Raw genomic sequence first — 15354 nt, forward strand, 5'->3', positions numbered from 1 at the left:
TTAAAACAGATTTTCTTCACTGTGCGTATGGAGGAAGGTAAAGGAAGTGATAAATCTCTAAAAAACAATATGATAAAATAAATCCTCTCTTACTAGGGGGCTAGATATTGAGCTTTTTACTCCTTTGGAGTCTTGATCTGTAGCTGGCCCTGCTGACTGTAAGATGACTTCTGCTGCAGCAGGACTTGAAGTGCCAGAAACTACCCTCTTGCAGTCACATGGGAACCCCAAAAACTGAAGCTGTAGATCACCATATCCAGTGAATATCTGGTATGTTGTCTGTCAACAAAGAATAGATTGAAGGAACTGAAAAAAAACCAAACAAAAAGCAATCCCCAAAAACCTAGTAAAAATTGCCCTGTTTGAAACAAAGTAAATAAAAACTTTGGGGTTTTGAGACTTTATGTCTTTCCTTTTTTGAGACTTTATGTCTTTCCTTTTTTTACCTTCAATAATCTGAAGAAAATCCATCGCTATTCCTACCTGCTTCTGACACAGGAAATATTTTATACTTAGTTATTTCCCTCTTAGCATCCTATCAATAACAGGATCAAGCTGCTGACTACCTGCTCATTCCTTTCCTCGCTGTGTTGGTGCTGTGGATATGAGCAATAATTAGCTGAGGATCAGAGTGATGCAGCTGCTGTAACCTCATGTTTCTGTCACACCAGTACCCTGCTGAAGGATGGGTGGTTGTTTGGCTTTCTCTCATGGAGACCATGGGGCAGGCTGGGGCTGGTGCTGAACTTCTCATCCCACTCTGGTGCAGTGTCAGGATCCTCTGGCTGCAGTTCAGCAGCAGCAGTGATGGCTCTCTCCCAGCCTGCCCTCCTCCCATGACCAGAAGAAATGGAAAAGAGGGGGAAGGCTTTTGTTCCTGCAGGATGAACCACTCCAGCAGCAGCCACAGGATGCAGAGTGGATGCTTTCTGCTTGCAGTCCTCCCTGTTTTGTGGCAGATGGGCTTCAGCTAAAATAAACCAGTATTCCTTGAACCTTTGAAGTGCTCTTGTCTTCTGAGTCACTTCCCTGTCACTGACGGGCAGTGTGACGCTGAGGGATGTTGCCTTGCATCACACAGATGTGCTCAGCCATTCAGGCCACTCAGCCTCCCACTTCATTTCCTACGTGAGTGGCAGCTCTGCCTTTCCTGACCAACATCTTCCTTAGGTATTTTCACAGACAGTGGAAAGCTAGGACCATTGGAAATGCACAGAGCCTGGTGCCACTTCTGGCCTCTGAACGTCCCTCCCTGCTTTCTCTCTTTGCAGATGTCCTGGTAGAAGGATCTGGGAGCAATGCCATCAAAACAGGTTTTCTTCTCTCCCATCTTGTGTGACATCCACTGTGCAGATAGAAGTGTGGCCTCTCAGGGCAAGCTGGCACACCAGCAAGGCTCCAAGTGAGCCAGACCACCAAAAATCAGGAATCACTTCATTATTCTTGCTACAGAAAGAATAATCCTAATGTTGTAATGCTCTGGGTTTTCATTTCTCTACCTGAAATTGCCATTTACATGAAATAATTTGTGGTGAGTCCAGAAGTCCCCAAAAGTCTAAATGCCTTTTGAATGAAATTGCCTATAGGTCTATTTTCTTCTTGAATCAGTCAAAAGACTTTAATTTGATAATGTTGAGATCTTTACCCTCCAAACAAAATAATTCTTTCAGTTTTAATTAAAGAACTTTTTTCCTTTGCACTAGACTGATTCTAAATGGGCTTCACTAAATCTTCTTAAGCTGTAAGTAGCAGTGACCCAGATAAACACTTTTAAAAATGCAACAACTGGAACTACAGTATGTTGCCTTTATAAGACGCAGCAAGAGAAGGGCTAAAATAGTTCTATATTTACAAGGGTAACAAGTAGCATTGTATCTTTAATAGCAGATTCATAGACCAGTTTAAATTTTTCATGTTACTTGTACAAATCTGTATGAAATAAGTGTTTCTTAGTTTGGAGTCAGAAACTTAAAAGTCACAAAGAGGCCTATGAAAAGAAATATTTTTTCCATTTGTGGATGACTTTTTGCATCATAACAAGGCCTTTTAAAAAAAGAGGAGATAACTGTGTTTAAGAGTGTATCATAATGCAGCCGCTCTGCCAGGACCATAAAGGCAGCCAGGATAAGGTTGCATTTCTGTTTTCCTCAGTGCCTGGGTCTGCAGCTTCAGTGGCTTTTTGATGTAAGGTCTGGGCTCTAGCTCCAGCCAAACCCACCAGTGCCCACCAGCACACAAACCAAGGTCTGGGGAAGACAGCTGTACTTCACTGGCTGTATCAAGGGTGTTGCCAAAGGGCTTTCTTCAATGTTACATGAGTAAGCCCTTTCTAGAGTCCTAAAAACTGGTTGATGAAATAAGGGGATGCTGCACCTTGTTCCAGATGCACATTTTGTGTGTCAGTGTGACAGATGCTGTCCAGGATGCTCTGGTACCAATTTCACGCTGCAGTTGGAGTGTGCTCCAGCTCCCTTGTCCAGATCTGACTGACTGTAAGCACTGCTGCTGCAGGAGCAAACATGACCAGAACTTCTCCTGGGAACTACTGCCCAAGCCATGAACAGCATGGAGGGAGCTGATGGAGCTCAGGAGAGTTCAGACTCAGCTCTGTGTGGTGGCAAGCACCCTGTGCTGTGGCTGCTGGACAGGGAGAGCCAGGCGCCAGCAGGGCAGCCTGTGGGGTGTCCTCACACCCCATAACTTGGTAAAATGCAGAGCCTTTCCACCACTTTTGGTTTTGTGGGTTTTTTTAGACATTGGCCTCGGTTGTGTTTACACAAAGAAGAAATATGCACTATCGGGAAAAAATGGATAATAAATAACCTTTAATTAGCATTGAAGACACGCAGAGACCTAATCCCTCAGTGCCTGTTTAGACAGCTAAACCCAAACATGTGCTGGAGGCTGGGTCCTGGAGAAACCGTCACCCAGAGCAGGGGCTGAATTGTCCTTCATCACTGTAAGGACTGGGCAGAGTTTACTGGATGTTAATTGTACTGGGTGTTTTGGGATCTTCAAAGACCCACAGCTCTTCTTTAATTTATTTTTGGTAGCATTATGCTCTCCTGTTTACTCTGGTTAGCACTGAGCTGTAAAATTGCTATTGTCAGATAAAAAGTCAATGTATTTTATTGATTCCTCATGCTTTTGCAGCATTCTGGGGGAGCCTTTCCACTGGACATGGAGGATGCCTGGGGGTGGCGAGATGAGTGTGCACTGGGATGCATTCACCATGGCAGCATTCCGTGTGAAGTGATGGGGGCTGGCACTGACCTCACCAGTGAGGTCCATGCAAGGGCTGCTATCCCTGGAGATCACTGGAGTTAACCTGCACACAGTGTGTTCTGGAGAAGATTCAACCCTTCCAGTTGCATCAGCCAGCCATGGAGATGCAAGTTGGTTGTTGCAGCCTGACCTGGCCTCCCCATGGGGAGAACTGTGGATGCTGAGTTCAGGGCAGTTCTGGTGCCTTCTTGTTGTGGAGCACATCTTGACAGAGTTCATGTCGCTATCCGTGCCCTGGTGGCCGCCCTCCAGTGCAGCCATGGCCAGTGGCTGTGTGCTTGGCTTCTTGAACCGTGACACCTTTTCAGGAGGATTCAGCTGAGGTCATACAGGGTTTGTGCTCACTGGGGCACAGCTGTCTCCTCTGCTTTGTGCTGCCTAGGTGTTTATCCAGCTCATCCGACAGTTTGGTGCGGGAGCGTGTCCTCTGCCAGGCAGTGCAAACAGTGCTTTTCCTTGGTTGCTGCCTTGGCTCTCAGGGCTTCTTCTTAACCCCTGTAGGGGTGCAGCTTGTTCCTGCTGTGCACCTTGTATTGCAGACACCTCTGGTTTCCCTCAGCCACCATCCTGGGCAAAGACAGGCCAGCAGCAGCCCCTGGGAGCACAATGGCCTGGCACACACTGCTTTGGTACCTCACAGACCCCCCATTCTGCATGTGGGGTGCCCAGATGCAACAGCCCAGCTGGAGCCATGGAGCATCTTGGGCTAGTGTGGGACAGAGCCACATTTTCCATGCAGAGGACCTGAAAGGTGCAGCAGCTCTTCTGGTCAGCACCAGCTTCACCCCTTGAGCATGGGGCAAGTGCAGTGCCCGATGCTGACTGTGCCACTGAAAGGGATCAGGGAGAGCTTTTGCAGGTGGTATCTGCCCACCCCCTTTGCCAAAAGCAGGCTCTTCAATGAACATAGTTGTTTTCTTTAACACCCCACCAAGAGAATACAGAATATTTTGTACGTCTTGGGTGCTCTTGTTGTTTCTTTCTGCAAGGGTGTCATTCGTAGCCAAGCTTGCTACCAGCATAAGCATTTGCCTGAGGCAAGAAGAGAATGTGCCATTTCTCACAATTTACACAGGCTATAGGCAGTTTTTATTCCCTAAAGTTACTATATAATTTAAACCATTTCCTCCTTGTTTGCTGATCTCCCAGGCTCTGTTGTGCTTCTGTCAGGCACTTGGAACTGCAGGAGCTGCAGTAGCTCAAGCCCTCAGTGCCCATCTCTGTTCCTTTGGCCATACCCAGTGCTCCCACAGAGACAGGGGAGGGGGTCACTCACCCTGGGGGTGGGTTAAGACCCTGGGGGTTGCTTAAGATCTGGCATTTGGGGACAGGGAGGGTTGGACAGGCACAGGTGGCACCCCAAGGCTGTCCCCATTTCCAGGAGTATGTTTGGTACTGGCCCTATCCTAGTGGGAATAGGCATTGGCATTGGTGCCACCTCATTGTATACCCAGGCTGAGGAAGAAGGACTTTGTGCATCACCTGTGACACTGATCCAGTGTGGGGTGGGTTAGTGGGAAGAGCTGGTGCCTCGGGGAAGAGAGGACTCAAAATGGTCAAGCCGTTGGGAATAGCAGTGCTGTGGCACTCCCCACTCCATACAGTGCAAGAAAACTCTTAGCTCCAGCTACATGAAAAATGTGTCAGGGAAATGTATCACTGCCTGAAACAATATACACAAAACACGAGAGACAAAAGTGCCCTCAGACCCCCTTGCTCAGAGCTGCTTCTCAAAAGGGCTTCTGTGGGGCTGACCTTCCCCCCAGCCTGCTCTTACACTGCGGCTGTATTTGCATTAGTGCAGGAGAAAGGGGAAGCAGCCTCAGGCCCTGTCCTGCTGTTATTACAAGGATAAGGTAGGACATGGTACTGCCATGGAGGTTTTTATTTGTGTGTTATTTGTTTGACTTTCCTAAAGGGAGAGCCTGTGACTAGTATGTTCTTCCCTAGTAGAGCATCACCTCACATTTTCATGGCAGTCAGTCTGCTCTGTCTGCTGAGGTGGCCTGAAGAATCAAGAAGACTGACAGCAAAAAAAATTACTTCAGAGCTGCAGCAGCCTGCTGGCAGGTCTGTTTGGAGTTTTTTCACTGTTAGTTTTATTCTTCTTAATTTTTTATTTCATTTTCTTTGTTGTTGGTGGTAAAGGAATGAAGCTACACAGTAACTTTCTTCCTCCATTGTCTACAGTTCATGTATACCAAAATTCAGTTCTTTGAAAATTGTGTGTGGAATTAATGCCAGGCTGCAGCCCTGTGTGCCCTTACATGCTGGAGTGCAGGACCTCTTACATCCAGAGCTTCATTGCCATAGAGTAACATCACCTCACCAGGAGAGCTGAGCCACAGTCATGCTGTGGACTGCATTGCTAGACTGCTTCCTGAGGCTGAGCTGAGCTGCCAAATATGAAATCTCCCAGTCAGATTTATTGGAGTGAGCTGGTGACATTCCCCAGAGGACGTGGGATCTATGGTGATGGATGACGCCGATCCATTAACGTAGTAGTCTCATCTGGGAGAGATGTAATTGTCGTTATGCATCCTGCAGTTTCCCTAAGTTTTTCTGAACACATAATAGCACACATTGCAGTGGAAATTACTGGTGAAAAATGCTGCAGTAAATATGTCAGGGGCTCTATATCCTACAGCAGTGTGCTTCTCTTCTGAAACCATGCAGCCATCATTAGGGGAGGGGTAGGGGAGACGATAATAACAAAATTTGGTATAGTGCACTCATCATGATGTATGTTCTCTCCAAAGGTTTGATGGAAAAGTATGGGCAAGACTGACCTTGTTTCCTTTTGCAATAAGCATCTGCAAAATATGTTCATGTTGACTTGTTCACAGAATCAGGAAAATGCTATTTACTGCAATAGCAGTGCTGGTTTTACATCACTGGTTGCCCTGCTTGCATTTATACATATATGTATGTATATATGTATAAATGTAAATATATATATATATATATGTGTATATATGTAAATACAGCCCTTTTCCTCTGAGTAGTCTGAGTCTGAACCCCTGATGACAAAGAGCATTATTACTTTTTTTGGTAGTCTTGGAATACTTTGGAATAGTCTCACCTCCATGCATTGAGAGCAGTGTGTCGGTCAGAGCTCAGATACCAAAGCAGCTGGAGAAGACTTCGTTAATTGGCTACAACATCTTCATTAATAGAGCATCAAATTAGTACAATTCTGACAACATTAGGCTGACTAGAAGTGCTCTGGCAGCAGAGAAACATGATGAAGAGATAGGAGAAGGCACATGGGAGGAATGTGCCACAAGGAGTGGCCAGCAGCTGTTCTGAAAGGGAAGGCAGCCTGTGCCACCTTAGTGAGGGTGTGTGTGGATGTGTGCCCACTCATCCTCTTGAGTGGTTGCAGTGGCAACTGGAATCCAAGCTGAGGTCTGTGCTTTGTGCCAATCATGTGCCAGCATGACTGCTGCCCGTGGGACCTCACAGCCAAGTGGATGAAGGAAAAAGGCACAACAGAAGTGCTTGCTTGTATGCCTGTGCATGTGGGTCATTTGTAGGCACTACAGGTAATGCAATTTATTTCAGTCTGTAATTGCAGAGACCTCAACAAACTAGAGAGATGGGCAATCACCAACCACATGAAGTTTAACAGGAGCAGGTGCCATATTCTGCACTTGGAACAGGGCAACCCTGGCTCTGTGCACAGACCGGGGAATGAGAGGCTGGAGAGCAGTGCCTTGGAAAGGGCCCTGGGGGTCCTGGTTGATGCCAAGCTGAACATGAGCCAGCAGTGTCCTGGCAGCCAGGAGGGTCAGCTGTGCCTTGGGGGGCATCAGGCACAGCATGGCCAGCTGGGCAAGGGAGGGGATTATCGGGGTGTGTTCAAGAAGCATCTGGACAACACTGTCAGGCACATGGTGTGGCTTTTAGGGTGTTCTGTGCAGGGCCAGGAGCTGGACTCAGTGATTCTAAAGGGTCCTCTTGAGCTCAGTATATTTATGATTCTGTGATAACCTGGACTGGTTGACTGAGCAGTGGTAGCCTCAGTGGCACTGAAATGCAACATGACATATTTTCAGTATTTTCTGTTATTTGCATACTACTTGTGGTCAGATCCATCTGTCATATTTCCCAGTTCAGTCTAGAAGCTTCTAGGAGGACAAAACTGGTCATTGTTGAGAGGTTTGAAGGTTATCTTGTTACATCTATCAGTGCCACCATGCTGCATCTCATCTGGTGTTATTTTGAATTCAGTCAGAATTCATCTGACATCTTGGCATGGTGGAGAGAAGAGGTCAGTCCTCTTCCCCTCAAAGTCAAACCAGGAAACACCTGGTACAAATGCTGTGAGGAAAGCATGTGTAAAATTATGTGAGATCCAAAGAAAAAATGCTGCATTTTTAATCACATCACAGGAATCTTATATTTTTCTGTCTCTTATAAATAAAATTCTTGCAGTGGTTAAAAGTTTTGCACGGATGAAAATGAGGGCCTTTTTTTCTTGAAAGTTTTTTCCATCAAGACAAGATAGGGTGGTGCATGAGTGCTTGAAATCTGCTGTGCACATACTTTCTGCTGAGGATTAGTGCCATTGTGTGGCTGATGAAATGTTGAGCTTGGCTTATAAAAGTGATGGGGAGGGAGAGAAGGAGAGTCAGTCTAATAAATCTGAAACTATGAGTGTAAACTCGATTTTGAAGTGGCAAGCTGATGGAGCATTTGGTTACTCATGCTAGTGGGGAAGGACAAAGCATTTAATAACCATATTTTGCACAGAGGGAGGGAAGATTCCTCTATCCTTTGGCTCCCTAGGCAGCAGTCCAATACTCCTGCACCTTTGTATCTGCCTGTGCTACCAAGTGAGACCCTGTCCCACAAGAGAAGATAAACTGAGTCTGCTGTTTATTGCCAGCTCTTCATCGCTACATCTTCTCATTTGCGACTGTATCTGTGTCATAAGAGCCACCAGATCTATGGGCAGCAGAAAGTGTTTATCCCTGTCAGCCCGTGGTGGCAGGCTGGGTGGCACACACGTGTGTGGGGAATCACATGCATGTCCTTACTGTGTTCTCAGGCAACAGCATTCATATGTCACCAGAAAGGATCTGTGAGCTGGAAGGTTCTGTTTTGCACTTGGTTTTGCTTTTCTTCTCATTATTTATTTTTTTTAAGCCAGGCTATATAAGGACGATGAGAGGCTGTGTGAAAATGTGGCTTTCAGTTGATTTAAGATGAGTTACAGAAGTGTTGGAATTTGCTATTCTAACCCCACGACTTTGTAATAAAGCTGAGGTTAACCCTATTCCGGCCCTGTCTGCACCAAGAGAAAGTGGTTTTTAACTGGAGCTGGTGTGCTGTAAGGAATGGGTGGGAAAGGGTTTGCAGTGAGTCTAAAGGGCTGGGTGTGTTAGGGCAGGTGTGGTACTAGTGCACCTCACATCATTTACAGGGTTTGAGCTGGTGAGGCTTGTTTACTCCTCCAGGGGTAGTCTGGTGAGCTTCACTTCTGGGGCTAGTTGGGAGACAGACAAAGGGGTCAAAACTAGGTTTGAATAAAAGGGAAAAGTCAGATGCTCTGCCTGCAAAAGTGGCATAGCAATTTAAGAACTGATTTTCAACTTGACCTCACTAAGCTGTTGGCTGAGACCTGTTAACACATCCATGGCAGGGTCCCTGTCCCTCTTACCAGGACTAAAAATGTCACATCAGCGAGAAGAGATGAGCAGTGGATGGCAGCCTTTGCCACACTGATGCTCATCTGATGCTGGAGAATATCAAATGAATGTGGTAAAAATATCTGTGCCTGGGATCAGTGGAGAGAGTCAGGACAAAACAGGGAGCCAAGTGTCTCAGAGCAGTGAACAAACCTCCACTAGGGAACCAATGAGGCTTTGAAGTCATTTCACTGATATCAAACTTGGAAATCCTTTGTAAGAACTGAGATGCTTTATGGGCTGTTTAATAAAGCACTTGACTGGGAAAGGAACAAATATTTTATTAGGCTGACACTGAGTGCTTTTTGTTTCAGGTTTTGGGGGAAGCAGGGATGGCAATTATGTTTAATTGGTATCCTTTTCCTCTTGTTATCATTGGTGTATTGATTGCTGGGAAAACAAAATGCGTGGGTTTAAAAATTTACTGTAAAGTAAGGGCTCTCTTGTTTGTTTTGTTTAGCTCTGTGTACTCAAACCAGCTCATTTTTCTTTGCTTTGCTGGCGAATATAATGTTTTGATTGAAAATGATACTAAATGATCAGATAAATGGGATATTTAATGACAAGAAAAATTCTTCAAAATATTTTTCCCATAGGAAAATCATGCACTTCACTTTTTGAGCCTAAAAACGCAATTCTTCCTATGATCCTACTACAAAAGTAAATACATGGGTGCACAGCACGCATGAAAGCCATGGAGGGTAAGGTATAGTAAATCTCAGGAACTCTGATGCAAGACAGATCCCCAGAGTAAGTTCAGTTTTTCCCTCATATAGTTTTAATTTAGACATTCTTAGATGTGCAATCCACTGTCAGTTTCCCTTCCCTGTGGGAAGCTGACCTCCTGTATGAGAAGAAAGCCTGTTAGATGAGAGTAGAGCAGTGATACTGAGGAAGGTCTTTGTCGCTGTGTCCCACAAGATCCTCACAGACACACAGCTGATGCAGGGGCTGGAGGAGCAGGCAGTGGACTGGAAACTGGCAGAACAGGCCCAGCAGCACAAAGTCCAGTTGGGCTGGGTGATTATGGCTGCACTGCAGAGGTCAGTGCTGGGTCCCACCCTGCTCAGCCTCCTCATTCATGGTCTGGATGATGGGCACAGTGTGCCTGCAGAAGTTTGCAGATTACACTAAACTGGCAGGAGTGGCTGATACATCAGAGGGTTGTGCTGCCATCCAGAGGGACATCAAGTGGGAGAATTGGGCTCACAGGAGCCTCGTGAAGTTTGCCAAAGAGAAGTGCAAAGCTCTGCACCTGGGGAAAAGCATCGGTACATGCCAGGGGCCAGCCACCCGGAAAGCAGCTCAGCAAGAAAGGCCTGGGTGTCCTGGTGGACACCAAGTTGACCACGATCCACAAAAATGATGGGCTGGAGCGTCTCTGCTGGAGGAAGTTTGGTTTTTGGGAAGGTACTGGTGAGAAGACAGTCCCCCAGGGCTGTGTAGGCAGCACCTTCCCATGGGAGGTGCTCAGGGCTGGGTACTGACACATCTGTCCCAGCACAGTGCTGCAGCTGCTCATGTCCCCATCCCAAGGGACTGCCTCATGCTTTGAAGGAGACATCTGCACACAGCCTGCTGTATAGGGGGAAAGCTGATTTAAACAGGTACTTCTACAGTCACAAAAACAGCAACTTGTCTTCCCAGTTTGAACAGAAATTGGGAGCACAAAAGCTGCACGGAGTGAGAAGCCCCAGCTGGGTTGAAGGGACATCACTTAACATGTGACTCAGCAGTAATTATGGCTGGCAAATTTATATTTGTCCTCCACATGTCAGATTTAATACAGCTGATTTCCATGCACTGTCTCCACCTCAGAGTGTGTGTTCAGCTCACTGGAAGCTAAGCAAGTTGATGCTGTGCAGGTGTTTGTGTAAAATACCAAGGATAAAAAATAAACTATGACTGTAAAGATTTTATTTTCAGAAACTTGGTGAAAGTTTCCTCCAAGCATGATGGTTCAGAGACCCCAGGAACAGGGCTATGCTGCAGATATGGGAAATATTGAAGATTTGGGAATAGCAAGATCAATCTGTAATAATTTCAAAGTAGCCTTGTTTTTATAGTCCTGACTTACATGTAATAGTGTATATGGTGTAAGCAGTGGTCCTTTTGAAAGCAGAGCCCATCAGTTAAGTGTTACAACCAGTTAGTGAAATAGTTTGTGAATGGAGTAAAAGAAAAAGGGAAAAGGCAACCAGGAGTACAGCAGCAAGTGCCATCTCCCTTAGGGTATGCTTAGGGTATGTCACAGTTTCCAGTGCAAATGTAGGGGGTTTTGTGAGGCTTTCAAATTGGGTATAAAAATTCAGTACAGGTTGAAATGTGTGAGGAAAGTGTTCTATTCCTCCCACAGCACTTACTGTCTGTCTTGTATATATTGCCCTTGGGAGTGAAGGTACTGGTTTCAGGCCCATGATAGGATTTTTTTTTCAATTGCTCTGATTTGTTTTTAAACGAGAAAAAAGTGAGTTCACTTCTCCCTGGAATGGATTGCTAACTACAAATTGTTGACAACAGCAATATAGTTAGCAAATCTATGACTCTAACGTGCTCTTTGCAGGCAATTAGCCTGTGCAATAGGCAGACAGCCATGGTATTTATTCAACTGAACTATTTAAAAGACCAAAGTACCATCAGCTAGTCAGGCTGCTGCATTTGAGAGTGATCATGCTGTGTGCTGAAGCAGTGTATACATATTGTCCATGTCCCATCTATAACATGCCATTTTGCACTGCTGTAATGATTTAATTTCTCTCTTGTTTCCCCAGGGCTTAACAGCTTGGATGGGAGCCTTGACACACATAGCTTTGCTTCTTGAAAGGATCCACAAATGCAGCAGTGCACAGTAAACCTGTTGCATTATTTGCTTTGGAGCATTATTTTTCTATCATCTTTTGAAGTTGTCTGATGAGGTGCTTATTTTAACTGCTCCTTGGCAGCATTCAGCTTACCCTCCACGGTGTGCCTTCCACAGAGTAAGAAGTACCATGAGGCAGTGCATACGTGCATGGTGAGCAGGAGATGTGCAGTGGGATGGGCAGCAAAGGCTGTGGGTGGAACTTCCATACCGGCAGTGATACCCTGGTGTAGTCCTCCCTTCTCTCTCTGGCTGGTGCCGGAGTGAATCCTGCCCGGAGTGAATCCTTCCCAGAGTGAATCCTGCCCAGAGTGAATCCTGCCCATTTTTCCAATGCCTTTCTCTCCTTGCCTTCAATTGATTTTGAATGGTACCTCCTAAATCCCAACAGGGAGTTACTTGTTGGGTGTTTGAGTCAAGGGACTGAGGTGGAAGAGAGCAGAGCTAAACTGTGATGTTCCCTTGGTACCCTTTAGGGGAGACAGACAAGTGCATGCCCGGTGATTCCCTTTTTGTGATGACCAAGCAGTGGTCATTGAGCCCTTTTTCAGAGGCAGTGGGACTGTGTTTGGGGTCCAGCTGTGAGCTGGCAAGAGGATGAAGGCCAGCTCTCCTTAATAAATACCCTGTGGGTCTCCTCTGCTCTGCCTGCCCCATACCTTGGAGGTGTTCACCATCAGCCCATCTGCTGGCAGAAGGGGGACAGGCCCCACTGGCCTTATGGTGCCTGTGTACCCAGCTGACGTGTGTGGTGTAACAAAAACAGCAACCACACATGGTGCAGCACAGTGGGGAAGGCAAGCTCACTACTAGCTGTGAGCTGATTACTCCTTTGCCCTTTGATGCTTGAGGATTACACTACTAAAAGCATGCACAGGGTAGCCAGGATTCTCAGTGCCAGGTGCCTGAATGAATAGGTGAATCAGAGGGAAATGTGAGGGGCAAACATTGCTGAATCATGTATGGGTTCCACATGTGGGAGACCCCACCTGTGTGTTAGTTGTGTAGTAATCGTTCCTTGTATTTGGTATTTGAAAGCTCACTTTATTCAAATATGTTTTTTCTATTCTAGTAACAAAACACCAATAATACTATGGTAAAGCCTTTGTATATGGCGGAAACTTCAGAGACCAAAATTTGTAGCATGGAAGATGATTTGTAGTTGGTTGGATTGGTGACATCAAGCAGCGAGTTTTGGGAAAACACTGAAGTCCATATCCAACCACAATTTTGTCCCCAAGCAGCTCTATTAAGTCAAGATTTTCAATTTTCTGTTTGTTACTGTGTTTGTACTCAAGGGAAGCCCTATTTTCCCAGGAGATACTGAGCTAAGCATCCCACAAAGGGTGCATCTAATCCTTTCCCATGGTGTGCACAGTATAATTTGAGTTCTGTGTAGACACAAGGCACAAGCCATGGTACAGAAGAGCAGGCAGAGCACAGGGAGAGCTGTGCTGCAGCCCCACAGGAAGGCACACAGCAGCCCTGAGAAAAGTCTTGCACAGCCATCAGCAGGAGATTAAAAAAAATAATCTAGAGTTATCACTACCCTTCCAAAGCATTTGTGTATAGCTAAGATACCATTTCCTGTACAGTCACACACATCATTGCCTAGTGCCATGAACTTGGCTCTTATCAGCACCCTGATGGGAAAGCTCGGGTTATTTACAGTAGGGCTTTTTCCAGTGTTCCAAGCTTCTTCTCAGTTAAAACAAACAGCAAATTAAATATAAAATAGATAAGTAGGGAAAGTGAAATTAATTGTCCAGGACTGAGGTATGATAAGCAGAGGAAAGGCATTAAGGCATTTCCTCTAGATTACATTACCTTCTTTTATGTATATTAGATACATGAAACTTATTTTAAAAACTGGATAACTGAATAATTTACGTGTAGTGAAGCAGCAATTTTAAAAGACCCAAAAAGTTCCCAAAGCCCAGCTTCAGGTTGATTTTTTATTACAGAAGTATAGTATAGATATCACTGTTAGTACCAATACTGAAAATTTGCTTTTGTTTCAGTCACTTACCATGAGGATTTGGGGTTTTGTATGGTGTACGCTGTGTACATAGTATATAAAAAAGGAGTCCAGCAACACCTTTGGACAACTTCAGACTGTCTCTTGATCTCAGATCTTCAAAGTTTCCTCATTTGAGGCTTGGGGACTTGGATCCTTTTCTCTCTGCCTGTTTACTGACCTTGATAAAAGATTTTTAGTCTAACACGTGTTTAGCAGCCCTGGGATTCCCTCCCAAATGAAACTAAAAATAGCTTTACAGGGAGCATGATCAAGTTGTGCTGGACTCCACTGTACCTGGCAGCCAGCTACTGCTGAATTGCAGGCTGTGGGCAGGATCAGGAAATATTTTTAAGTAGGTATATATATTTTTATATATGTTAATTTTTTTTTCTGTAGTGATGACATGCTCTAGAAGCAGGTGTACTAGAAGTACAAAAAAAAAAGGTACACTTCTGATAGGAAAAGTGGGGGGGGGGGGGGGGGGGAAACCCACCCCAAACCCATAAACCTAGGTCAAGGGCTGCACCTCACCTTTCTTGTGTCCTTCCCCTCACAGAGAGGGGCTTTCTCAGAGGCAGTGACCTGGCTCCCAAAAATTTATATTTACAGATCCCAGGCACATACAGGATTCAGTGTGGAAAACAATATTTGACTGTGCTTTGAAAACAACCAGCCAAGCTTACAGGCTTTTTTCCATGGTTTCTGAGGGTGATAGATGAGCTCTTCTTCCCCTCATCTCAGTATTTCCTCTGCCTCCAGCCCTGTTGCCTTTTAAAGCAGCAATGGGGGAATTTTATTATGTTTTATACTTTCATCTTCAGTGATGATCTGTCTCTTTCTCCATGGGTCCCTACAGCATGCTAATCCCTCAAGTCTCTTACACAGCATAATTTTCATCTTAATTTTTCTGTTTCTCAGTGTTTAATAGTTTTGCCAGGGGAACAGGGGGTCATTTCCTGTCCCCACCAGATCATTAATTCTCTATGAAAACACCACAATCTCACACTCCTCAAGCAAACACAAACCTTGGGAAGAGGCAATGTCATGTGCAGAACACTCAGCTGTGCTGCAGCAGCTGGAGGAGCAAAGATGCTGGTGTGCACTGCAGACACCAAAATGGTCATTTGAAAAACAGGGAGGGAGATTATGTAAGAGCAGAGAAAATGGCTTTTTAATTCCGTAACAGAAGTGACGATGTCTGTTTTTTTCAGCTTAATCTGCTGAGCTGTCTCCTCAGTCTTTATTTTTATAAGCAATCACTTTTCTTTTTTTTTTTTTTTTTCCCAAAACAACACTGGCCAATGGTTTTCTTATTGATTCTTGTCACTTTCTGAATAAGAAATTTGATTTTTGCTCCTGTTTTCAGTGCTTGGGTATCTCTACCTTCCTGTAATCTGTCTGAGCCAAAGCTGGAAAAAAGGAAACAAACAAACAAAAAAACCCCCAGCCCTATATTTGTGAATATTTTCTGCAGAACATTTCATGAGATGGGAAAA

General features: G+C 45.2%; 1 protein-coding gene across 2 annotated transcripts in view; it reads left to right on the forward strand.

Annotated features, from left to right (window-relative positions):
- RAI2 (retinoic acid induced 2) overlaps positions 1-15354 on the forward strand; it is a 43228-nt gene that overhangs the window by 24091 nt on the left and 3783 nt on the right. The window contains exon 1 of one of the 2 annotated variants that reach the window (XM_058825677.1): positions 5180-5355. The exons of the other annotated variant lie outside the window; for it this stretch is intronic. The gene's annotated coding sequence lies outside the window, so the exon portion shown is untranslated. Of the gene's footprint in view, positions 1-5179; positions 5356-15354 lie in introns of those variants that run through there. 2 annotated transcript variants of the gene reach the window in all.

The sequence above is a fragment of the Ammospiza caudacuta genome, chromosome 2 (genome assembly GCF_027887145.1).
Source record: "Ammospiza caudacuta isolate bAmmCau1 chromosome 2, bAmmCau1.pri, whole genome shotgun sequence".
Taxonomy (NCBI): domain Eukaryota; kingdom Metazoa; phylum Chordata; class Aves; order Passeriformes; family Passerellidae; genus Ammospiza; species Ammospiza caudacuta.